The sequence below is a fragment of the Heliangelus exortis genome, chromosome 24, assembly GCF_036169615.1.
Source record: "Heliangelus exortis chromosome 24, bHelExo1.hap1, whole genome shotgun sequence".
NCBI classification, from domain to species: Eukaryota; Metazoa; Chordata; class Aves; order Apodiformes; family Trochilidae; genus Heliangelus; species Heliangelus exortis.
Genome location: NC_092445.1, coordinates 646883 through 659184, shown reverse-complemented (window position 1 = coordinate 659184; position 12302 = coordinate 646883). Strand labels below are relative to the sequence as shown.

Sequence of the window (12302 nt, the reverse complement as noted above, 5' to 3'; positions counted from 1 at the left end):
AATGGTTTGGATTTGGCCTGAAATCAAGGAAGATGACACACGATGTGTTTTTCTTTACACTAAACATCAGCTCTGCATTCCCCTTAGTCACACCTCAGGCATCCTTTTATTTCCCAGAGCACATCCAGCTAGTGACCTGCTCTTTAATCACACAGCAAATGTCATACAAACACTGCCCATGCAGTACCCAGGGCAGGTTCTAGCAGGTTACCTGGTAATTATCTTTCAAATCACTGAGTAATTCAGAGATGAATTAGTGGGTAATTTGCTGCCTGTAGATAGCATGACCAGCACCCAGGGTGGAAGACCCAGTCTGTTCTTGTCTCCCAGGTGGAGCCAGGCACCTCTCAGAGATGGCACACATCTAAAAGAAACACAGCTGACAAATGAACCTCCCCTCCCGCCCAGCAGCTTCCAGCTCGTGACTTGCTTGTGGATTCCTAACAGTGATAATAATAACAATAATAATAATATAATTGTCATATATAATTATAATAGCAACATCAATAAAAATAATAATAATTACAACAACAATAATAGTGTCATGCTTCGACTTTTTTTAAAACCTTCTCTCAGCCATTTTTCTCCATGGGAATGGAATTTAGCTGGATCCCAGCCCTATGGGATGGAAATGTTGCCTCTGTAGAAAAGTGCTTTCTTTTACTTGGAGTGACACACTCATCAGGACTTTCAAGCTAGGTCAAACCCAACCATTTGCTCCTTGCCTGCTCCCCCCCAAACAGCCTGAGAGGAATCAGAGCCAGGCAGACACACACCAGCTCTGACCCTTCCCACTTCACTGCAGGGGAGGAGGCACCTCCCAACCTGTTCCCTCTGCTCTCTCCCTTGGCACTCACTTTAACTTCTAACACCCCTTGTGTAAATACAGGAGGGGTTTCATTTGCTCAGAAGGGAGGGTATTAATTAGCTCATCTTAATCATAGTATCACAGACTTGTTTTGAATTGGAAGGGACCTTTGAGCAGGGACATTTTCCACCAGAGCCCCATCCAACCTGACCCTGAATGCTGCCAGGGATGGGGCATCTTCCACCTCTCTGGGCAACCTGGGCCAGGGTCTCACCAATTTATTTCTTATATCTAGTCTGAATCCCCCTCTTTTAGTTTAAAACCATCACCCCTCGTCCTATCACCACAGGCCCTGCTAAAAAGCTTTTCCCTTCATGAAAGTATCAGCACGCATTGGACTGATGGGGAGAGGTCCCCTGGCTCCAGAGTGCCATCACCCAGAGAACACCTCAGACTGGCAGGACCAAAGGGTCTCTGGGCTGCTCCAGGCTCTTGTGATGCTCATGGGGAGCACAAACCAGGCTGGGGTCTGTTCCCACTTGAAGGTGACCCAGATGCAGTGACCTGGGATTCTCTGTGATGGAACTGATTAAGCAGGAAGGTGGAATTATGTTGCACTTGAAGAAACCAAATTGAAATCGAGCTGATGCCTTCCCAGTATTCCCCCCAGGGTCCTGCAGTCCTGGGACAGACCAGTGCTTCAGGGAGGTTTGTGCTGTGCCCAAAAACCTGCCTGGAGCAGCTTCCAGGGCTGGGTGATGTGGGGAAAAAGGCAAACCCACAGCCAACTGTGACTGATGAGCAATCATCTCCCAGCTTCCCTCCTCAGGATTGCTGACACATCAAACACCCTCATGGAGCTCCAGAGACTCTTCACAACCAGAGAGAAGCTGAACAACTTCAGCAAAATGTCAGCTACCTGCTGCACACCAGGCTTCAAACTTTCAGATGTGCTGTTCACCTAAAATTCCACCAATAATGTCATTCTCAGAGCCACCAAACAGTTTGTTTGCTAACAGAATGCTGTCCTGCAGCTCTTGTCCTGCCAGGGAAGCAGGTAGCAGCCAGATGGGTTTTTCTACAGCATTTGGTGTTTTCTGGATAACTCTGGATATACCTGGGTTATATCCTCCCTGGTGAGTGGTCCCAGGCTTTGGATGTTCTGCCTCCAGCTGTGGTTCCTCTGTCCCCTCAATGACCATTTGCTATTTCTGTTTCATGGGGTGAGAGCTGGGATGATCAATGCTGGATGGAAGGATGAGGACAGATCACTGAGCAGCACTGCAGTGTTTTCTGGCTCGTGGTCCAGCAGTTTTTAATAGACTGTCACCATTGATCTGTTCCTCCCTGCTGTACGCTAAGCTGTCTGAATACCAATACTTCTGTCAATCACCATTTGGTCTATTGAAGTCACCACCAGAGTTTTTCTCTGAGATTTCCACTCCAGCTGAGTGAAGTTGATTGACTTCATTACTTAATTTGGGGTTTTCTTGCAGAAGAGCTAAACCAGATACTCATTCAGGACTATTAAAAAAAAATAAATAAATAGAGTAGCATGGTTAGGGGAAGTGGATCTGTCCTGCTAAAGCCATTTGTGTTCAAGAAACCCACCAGGAAGCAAGCTGCCATCCTGGAGTTTAAAGATTTGGAAGAGGACATTAGAGCAATTCAGTTCTGATGATGATTTGGGGAGGAGAGGGGAAACATCTCCCTGTAGCAAGACAAACCTCTCTTAGGGCACGGTGCTCCAAGGTCCAACAGGTCCAACAGCAGAAATTCACAAAGAGTCTGTTGCCCACAGGACTGGTTAACCTGGCTCGGGGCTACTGCTCCAGATTCCACTAATCTCTCTCCTGGCTTGCTCAGGAATGAGCTGAGCTTGTGTCTCAGGCCTCACCTTTTATTTGCCCCCTAATCCTGCTCATGTGCAGTAGGGGCCCACCCTAATGAGGCACAGGTGGGCTTAACACAAGCTCATGCCCACTACCTGGTAATTAGTGGCACCTGGTTGCCTCATTTCACTACATCTCCCTTCCCCCCTTGGAACCCATTCCTACTGCCCACCTTTCAAGGAATAAAATAACTGCTTTGAATTTAGACAAAGTTCACCTGGTTTGCCTCCTGCTCTGTGAGCTTTCTGGAGTGTAATTCTCCACACTGACCTCTCCATAACTTCTGGGATGCTGAAATTCTGCCCTGAGGCACGTGGGGAGCAGAGCTCTACTGGAGCTGGATCATCCTCTGCTCTGCATGAACCTGCCAGGCAGGGATCTCCTTCTTTACACTGGGCTTTTCTTTGCTTTGTGTCAGGTTTAGCTTGAATATAAAATCACAGCAAACAGGGCAGTCAGGAAGGTGCTGCTGTCCAATCCAGAGGGATTGTCTCATCCAGATAAGCTGGAATATATTATTAAAAGAGCTAAATTGCTTTCTGCTGGAATGTGCCTGTACCATAGGTACTTTCATTCATGAATGAATTGCCAAGACCAAGTAGAGAGTAATTTTCTGTTGGAGAGCAGAAAGTTCCTTCTGCACTTGTGAGACAAAGACCTTGAAGGGTTTCAGAATCCCCCGGGCTCTGGAGCAGAGCCTGGGGCAGAGCCCTTTGCTCCATCCCTTCCCTCCCTCTTGCTCTGGTGGAGAATTGAGATGTCAGCAGCAGTCACATGGAGAAATGAAAAATTTTTCTGTCCCAGCTGAGGGCAAAACTCTCCTGTGACAATGAAATAAAATCAGTGGTGGATGCTGCTGCCCCACTGGGTTTTTAAGCCAAAATCTCCCCTGCTTGCACAGAGTGCTCAGGAAACAGCATTGAAAGAGTCTTAGTTATGGGAGGTGAAGTTCAAAAATAATGTTGAGATGCTAACCCAACATTTTTTCTCATTCAAGGGAAAATAATTCTGTTCACTGTCCTTTGGACTTTTTTTTTAAATTATTTTTTTTCAGATTTGTGCATTTTTTATATGCTTCTCTGAGAACCAAGCAGTAGCAGAACAAACTCCTTGGTGTTCCATGCCCAGCCTCCACATCACACACTGTACCTTTGGCAGGATGAGTAATGGGTTACTCCCTGGTGCAATGCTGCTCTTGCATGGCAAGCTCCTGTTAGTTCTTTATATTTATTCTATCTTATCTTTCTCACATTTCATCACTTTCTTGTTATGTTTGCTCAGTTAAGTCATTAAAACCACTTTGTTTTTTTCTCTTTCCATGTTTAGCCTTAGGAAATCAGCTAAGCCTATGTAATTGATTTAGCATTTGATTTCCCTAAAGCACCCTCTCTCCTACCCTGTCTGTGGTCCTGAGACATTTCCATTTCTGGGTGGATTGGTTGGTGTGAGAAGGAAGCTCTGAGCCAGCTCCCAGCTTTGGGAGGTGCTGGGGAACCCTTCTCCCCCCACAGCTGCAGTTTCATTGCTGTTTTCAGTGCCTGGGTCAGTGCTGCATGGGGAAAACAGGGCAGCAAAAGAGAGGATCTTGTAAGCAATTTCTGGTTTGCCACGTTTCAGTGGCAAAGAAACAAAAAGAAGAAGAGAAAGAAGAGAAGAGAAGAGAAGAGAAGAGAAGAGAAGAGAAGAGAAGAGAAGAGAAGAGAAGAGAAGAGAAGAGAAGAGAAGAGAAGAGAAGAGAAGAGAAGAGAAGAGAAGAGAAGAGAAGAGAAGTGACCCCAAACCAAAAAAAAGTAGAATAGAAGACCAGACCCATCCAAGCCATTTGTCCTTGTCTCATTCCTCAGACACAGAGACTTTAGCACAGTTTCAACACTCCAAGCCCTCTCATGTGAGATCTCCAGGCTCACCAGACCTTCCCAGCTCCTCTGAGTCCTTTTTCCTCCAGGATGTCAAACTGCATCATCCTTTTTTGGGAGCCACTCAAGCTCTGGTTTAATTGAGGTGGTCCCACAAATCCTCCCCACCTCTGCACTGCCCCAGCTCCCAGGAACCTCCTTGTAACCTCATCATCCATTTGTACTCATCTCCTCGTGTCACTATGGCCCTTAATTTCAGACACCTTGCAAACCTTCCTCATCTCTCACTCCCTGGTGTATCAGTCTTTGCTCTGCTGCATGAGAGGATTCAAGTTTTTGGTCCTCACTTCTGGAGACAGCCCTGAAGATGTATTTTGGGAGCAGCTTGGCTACCTCAGAGGTCAGTTCTCAGGCTGACAGAGCTTCATTTGTCTTACCCAGCCCAACCATATTAAAGCAAAAGGAAGAGCCCTGTATCCTGAGACATCCCCTGGGCAGAGCACTCTGCATCACCCTGGGTGCAGCAGGGGATGGGCTGAAACCCCCCCTGTCCCTTCCCCTCACCTCCATGAGCTCTGAGACATCCCACAGCTTCCCCGTTCCCTATCCCAACACCTTCTGTGCCTCCTCAGACAAAGGGTCTTTGTTGAAAACAGATTTAAATGGATTTTAAAGCCGATGACATGAAAAAAAACCCCAACCCAGCAACAACCAAACAAAAGAAATCCCAGCTGAGCCCATTACACATTATAGAGTTAAATAAGAGGGATTTTACACAGCCTGTAATTGGGTTTCAAATCATGGTTCTAAACAGCTGCTGATCTCTAGAAAGCTGCAGGAGGAGCGTGGCTCAGCACAGAACTGCTTGCACACCCCGAGCAGAGCTCCCACATGCCATCAATGGGCACATTTACAACCCAGATTTTATATCTGCAGCAAGAATTTGCTGACTGCTAATCTCTGCTGATTAGGAATGTTTTCACAAAGCCACCACAGAAGGTTTGCTAGTCGTGTCTAGAGAGCACCAGACTTTGGCCAAGCAAAGTCCTTTATCCAAAAATATATTTGTCTAAAAAGTGCAGTTATTATTCTTAGTAGTCCCAGGTATGGATGCCCAGACTTCTTGTTAAGTGCAAGTTGTTTTACAGATAAGAAAGCTAAAGGGTACAAGATAGGCCAGGCTTGTCAGGACAGATAATATCTTCAATTAGACCAAAAACAGCACAAGAAAATTCAAACTTGCAGACACGGAAGCAGACATGAAGGAAGCCCATGTGTCCAATAGCTGGCAACTGATTTTCTGCCTTTTTATCACAGGAAAGATACCACATCTCCCAAAAAACCTGGCTTTGTTTGATTCCCATTAAAAGTGGCTTAAGCCAGAGAGGAACAAAGCTGACTTGTTCCACAGTGAATGCATCCACAGTGTGGGTTGCTGGCTCTTTGCTGAGTCAGGTAGCAGTGTTTAACAGCCACTACTTTTATCAATACCAAAGCCAAATCCCTTGGGCTGGAATTATTTCAACTTTCGTCTTCATGTTTGACTGTACTGGAGAGCCATAACCAAATGATCCATTTTCCAGGATAGGGATCCCTCTGAACCTCTGGGTAAGCAGATTTGACTTTAATATATTGCAGGGAAATAGGATTTCTGTCAGAGGAAAGGGAACACTTCTGGCAGTGTTGAGATCTGGCACCCTTCTTCAGAGAACATCATTTTACTCCCAATAATCATCAAGTAGTTATTAGTAACAAATGATTTCCTAGAAGTCAGGAACAAGTAGCAAATGTCAGTCAATATTCCAGCAAGCTGAATTATTTGGCTACAGAGCTCAGAAGAACCTATCAAGCAGGATCCAGTTTCTCATAATTACAAAGGATGATCAAACCTCTCTGTTCTAACAGATGCAGATGGAACAGATTGTTCCTTCAAACTTCTGCCGTGCCAGGACAACTGGAGTTTCACTCTGCAAGACTTCCACTTCCATCCAATTATAGCAGACATAAACTTCATTTTCAGAGTACAACAGGCAGCTGGGATTTTCTGAAGGGTTCTATTTGCTAAATGGTGACAGCTACCAACAAAATACTGAGGTGAGCAAAATAAAGAGCAAAATGAATCAGGAGGAGTGGGTGCTGATTTGTGCCTCATTCCTCAGTATAGGAACAGTTCATTAACAGAAGTCCAGCTGCCAGGTCCAGCACCAGACACATGAAGCTGCACAGAGAAATTGTCCTGCACATCCCATTCCCTTCACCATCTCCAACATCAGGACCAGAGCAGAGCTCCTGCCTGGGATTTTCAAAAGTAGGAGGCCACCAGTGGTAAAAAACTGTTTAGTCACTAGAAAAAGCAGAAAATTGGCAGCGTTGGATTAACTGTAGGAATTTAACACGTGCCATATGCAACTTTTTCAACATCCCACCACCCTGTGGAAGCTCCAGCCTGAGCTGGGCACCCCCTCAGTGGGCAAGGGACACACAGGGACTGTCCCACTGAGCCTGATGCTGGGAACTGGTGTGCATACCAATCCCAGGCACAGTCCCAAGGGAATTCAGGTGCCTGTCACCACACAGACTCCATCATCCTGCCTGAACAACATGGTTTGGGTCCATCTTGATGAAAAGTGGATTAACATCTTTCCTGTATCTCACCTCCCAGATAGGGTCTGAACTCCTGAACTCAGGAAAGTGTCTGAGGCAACTGCCCAGCAAAATACTCAGATGCTCATGGATGCAGAGGTTGGTACCCAGTTCTCTCCAGGTCCACAAGTCCACAAGTCACTAATTATTTGGTGCTAAGGAACATTTGGATGCTGAGGTCCACAAGTCACTAATAAGCAGATGTGTCTGCACTTGTCCATCTGTGTTCAGCTCTGCAGCCAGGTGGGGGATGGTTATTTGGTGAGGTCCTTAAACAACATTTTGTATCTGTTTCCTTAGCAAAATAAATTTTTTTTTTTTTTAATGATGCTGTAAGCTAAATGTAATGCACACACTGAAAACAACATTCAGCCTGTTCTTCAGAGTGAACGTCAGAAAACAGGGAATTTTATCTATAGGCAGAACTCCCTTTGGAAAGGGATTTTGAAGTGTTTTTTTCCCTTCCCTGTGGGAGCTCAGGCAGCAGACTCCAGTTCCTTCTCTCCTGATGGTAACTGTGTCTCTTCCAGCAACGCTGGCATCAGATTTTCAAATACCAGTTGGCTGTGCCATCTGAAATCATCTCACATTTGAATACATTGGTATTTTTAGTTACTTATTCACATCCGTGGCATCTAAAATGATGCTGGGACCTGCTCAGAGCCTTACCCATGGAGCTGCACACAGCCCAGCAGGGAACTGCTCAGTCCAGCACCTCCTCCTGTACCTGCTGCTGGCAGGGACAACATGGGAAGCATCCAAGTCCAGAAGAGGTTCAGCTGCCTTGATGCTCTGAAATAAGAAAAGGGAACCACCTCATGGTGCTAGAAGCTTTAATTTAATAATCCTCTGGAAACAAAGACTAAGATGAAAAGGGGAAGATATTTTGGTTTATTTTAACTATTTTCTTCAAGGGGAAGCACAGGACTCGTGGCCGATGCATGAAATGTGACAGGAATGTAATGGATCTGCCCATCTTGATTCAACACCAGGGAGGACAGGCAGAGGTCTCCTGACCTCATAGGTGTTTTCCATCTCTCATTTCTCTGACTCCATGATAGGATGAGACAGGAGGCATTAAAAAGACATCTGAAGGGAAAAAGCTTTCCCATTACATCAATAAAAAATACTGGGCCCAGCGGGAGGAGGCTGTCAAAGATGCCCAGCCTGAAAGCCTGGATAAAACCTGTCTCCTGAGCTCTGATATTCCCCTCCCTGCCACGTGTAAAGCTGCAGAAGCTGACAGCCCAGGCAGCAATCAGAGCCCTTGCTTGTGAAAGCAGGGGCTGCCTTGCTGTCAGCTCCAAGAGTTCCCAGGGAGCTTTCTGAACACTTCCCATTCAAATAAAAAGAGCCAACATGTCACAGAATCTGCAAAATTGGAAGGGACCCATCAGGATCACCAAGTCCAACTCCTGTCCCTGTGTAGGGCACCCCCAGGATCACCCCCTGTGCCTGGGAGCATCATCCAAAGGCTTCTTGAGCTCAGGCTGTGACCACTGCCCTGTTCCACTGCTCAGCTGTCCTCAGGGTGTAAAACTTTTTCCTGATATCTAACCTAAACTTCCCCAGCACATCTTCCAACCATTCCCTCGGGTCCTATCAGCAGCTGCCACGGAGAAGAGGTCAGTGCCTGCTGCTCCTCCTTCCCCAGGGAGGAATCAGGAACCTGCCACCAGACCAAGTTCCTTCAGCCACTCCTCATGTGGCTTTCCCTCTGAACCCTTCACCAGCCTCATTGCCTCCTCTGGACACTCCAGGAGCTCCATGTCCTCTCTGCACTGGGACACCCCAAGCTGCTCAAGCCATCCTGATGCTGTTCTCAGCAACTTCCAGCCTGGCAAATGAGCAACAGCCCTGGTGCCTTTTCCTCTGCTTTCCATGACATGGTCTTTTCTCCTCAATGGTTTCCATCTTTCAAATGATTCTCTGCTTGACTCAGCCCTATCCCACCCTCATGACCCTGATCATCCCTTGTTCTTAGAACAAAAAATAAAGGAAGAAACTGCAGGAATTGCCTCTCTTGCTGGCACTGCCTGCTGAACAGGAATCCCCTCCATTTCCAAAACCCCCCCCGCATCTCACCATAGGGCATAGCCCTCCATCCCTACTCCCTTTCTACCGGGAAGTTCGGGAATGCCGAAGCCCTGCGGTTCCATCAGAGGGCAGTGTCGTCTGGAAGCAAATCATCCACTGAGAAGTGTTGGGATGTCTGGGAAGCCCGGGCTGCTGGGGATATGTCCCAGAGACTTCCCTAAGGATGAAGTCAGTCCTTGTTCTGCAGACACCGAGGATTCACTGGAGATGAGATCCTGTCTATGATTTTTTGAAGTCTGGAATGGAGCTAGAAATCCCATTGGAACACTGGTGAAGAAAGGAAAGGAAAGAAATGAGGTGTCTCCTGACTTCTGTGGGATGCTTTTGTCCAGAGAAGGTTCTGAAGCCCTCTGCTTGAAGTCTCTTTGAAAATCCTGCCTGGTGCTGAGCTGCTTGGATTTGTACTGCTGGAGTTTAATCAGAGGTGACCCTGCTCATTACACCTCTCCCCAGAGCTGACTGAGGTTCCCAGCACATCATCCCCTCCTCAGCAGAGCCCTCCCTGTGCTCTCTGCTGGAGCTGGAGGAAAATCCAGGCCATGCACCCTGGGAGAATTTCATCCCTGAGTCCCACTGAGACAGAAAATCCCACCCTGTCTGGATACCTTCTGGTATCAGATTCACTGTCTGAAAAAAGGAACATTGCTTTCCCCTCCCACCTTAAGAAAATCCTTGAGGGCTGGAGGCAGTGGCACAGGGGGGCTTGGGCACAGATGGGTGCTTCCCAATCAGGCATCCACAGACTTTCCATGGGGATCCCTCTGACCACGTCCCATCCAGCCTGGTTATGGGAAGTATTTGCCTCATTTTTTAAGAGGCCCAGAAGGCACCAGCACTAATGGAAAAACCAAGCAAGGAGGAGGGCAGGGAGGGGCAGGCAGATGGTCATCTCCCCAGCAGTGAGCCCTTTATTTGTCAAACTGCTATGAGATCATTCTAGGAAAAATAATATCAACAAAACAGGCAACAACCTCATTTCTTCACTGCTCCTGAACTTGTTTCCAGTGGATGGCTCCCTTTTTTTTTTTTTTTTTTTTTTTTTTTCAGATACTTTACACACCACAAGTTCACTTGACCTCCAGGTCTTTGGAGTCTCTTTCATACAGGACCATTCCTCTGCTCTGTGATTCTGCTGCCCCTGTGGCCCCTGAGCTCTGGTAGGGATGGCGTCTGCCAAGGGTGGACAGGATTTGCTCCTTGTGCCAAGGTACTCACACAAGCATACACTGATTTTTGTCAGATTATACTGAATCAGTTGCCCAACAATCCTGGAGAGATCCCAAGGCTACTCAGGTCCCATGACACAAGTCTTTAAAACAGCAACCAAGATCAGTTGTTTCAAATCAACACTGCTGGGACAGCTTTTCAAAAGATTTTCTAGAGATTGTTTTTTAAGTAACCATGAGGTGCTACCTGCCAGCAAACCCCAGAACTTGGTCTTTTTAAGACTGGTCAGGGTGGTGACACATCAGAGCAGATAGATGACTGGGCAGCTCAAACTTCCAGTGGCTGGAAGCAAAAAATCAAAGCTAGAAAACATTGGAAATGTGTGGACAGTAAGGCTTATCAATCATTGTCAGAAATCCCTACCTTTTACACCAAAAAAAATGGCTGACCATCCAATACAAAGGACTGCAGCCTGTCACAGGGGATCCCAGCTCTTCCGCAGGAATATTTTGTATGAAAACCTCCTCATCTTGGTTTGAAGTTTAGTAATAGGTTCCCAGCACATTGCCCACAAGATCCTCTGCTGTTACTCATAACCACAGGATTAGGAACACACCAAAATTTCCACCACTGAAAACCCAGATTGGCAGCAAAAGGCAAAGCTGGGGCCACAGCACGGTGCTTGCTCATTCCTGTAACCCAGGGGCTGGAGAAGACCCCAGTCTCTTGCATTAAAGGCCAGCAGCTGGGCACATCACCATAACCACAAAAATTGGGGCAGCACAGCAGCCTCAGGCAGCTTATGAGCTCTTCAGGACTTGAGGGAAGGATCTGGGAGCTCTAAGCCATCGTGAGCCCCCTTGGCCAGCTACGGAAGGACCACAAAACTTTTTTGTGTTTTCTCACGGTTGCCGAAGGAGAGAGCCTGGAGCTGAAGTTAACATCATTGCTGAGCTCAGCTGTTGTTTTAAAGCTGTGGATCTCTTGTCCCTCTGCTTTCTCGTGGGGTCTGAGCTTCAGTTCACCTTTCTCCCTGGTGACACTGCTCCCCAGAGGCACTGCAGAGGCAGGGACTCGATGGCTCTCACCTCGCTCAGGTGCATTTCATGCCCCGCTCCTGAGGGCTCTGTGCCATCATCCCTCATGAAGCTGGGTGACTTCATCATACCTTCTCCCTGAACTAATGCTACTGCACCCTCCCTCCTGGCTACCCAGGCAGCATACCTGGGGAACAGAGCTGCTGCCAGCAGCCTCCCGGGCACAATTATCGACTGCGGGAGATGCGGATCGGGGCCACTCGGTGCTGCTGGGGGAACACGTGTGCTCCTCATGCCACTGCTTGTCCCTCTCTAACTGATGGGCAGCAGGCCTGGAGATCCCAACCCTGCTCCCTAAGGAGTTATTCTTGCTGGAAAGGCTCTCTCCAGGACTCAGATCTTGAGCAGCTCAACAAAAGGTGTCTCAAGAAGCAGATCTGCTCTGAGAGGAACCCATCCTGCCCTGGGCAGCATCCCCCAAGTGTCTCCTCACCTGGTAGGAAGTGCCAAAGTTCCCGAGACATCTCGTATAAACATTAGAAGGGTTGAACCAAATGATCCTTGAGGTCCCTTCCAACCTGACATTCTAGGATTCTCTCTCCTTTCTGGCTGCAGCAGGAGGGAGGATCTGTATCTCTGGGAAGTGGGGTCTCCAAATGGGATCAAGAAAGCTGGGCTAGAAGGTCTGGAGCTCTTAACAACTGAAGAAAAAAACTTTCAGAAAAATAAGAATGAGCAGGGACAGTTTTTCACTGGGTGTGACAGCCTCCTCTGAATGCCCTGGGATGCTTTAGGGGGAGGT

The 12302-nt window shown here is 47.4% G+C and overlaps 1 long non-coding RNA gene across 1 annotated transcript; it reads right to left on the bottom strand.

The window, feature by feature from the left end:
• Nucleotides 1-10658: 10658 nt before the first annotated feature.
• LOC139807169 (uncharacterized) lies at nt 10659-12090 on the bottom strand. The gene is made up of 2 exons (XR_011730486.1): nt 11994-12090; nt 10659-10825 (listed from the first exon to the last, which is right to left on the bottom strand). It is a non-coding gene; the product is annotated as an uncharacterized lncRNA (long non-coding RNA).
• Nucleotides 12091-12302: the final 212 nt, after the last annotated feature.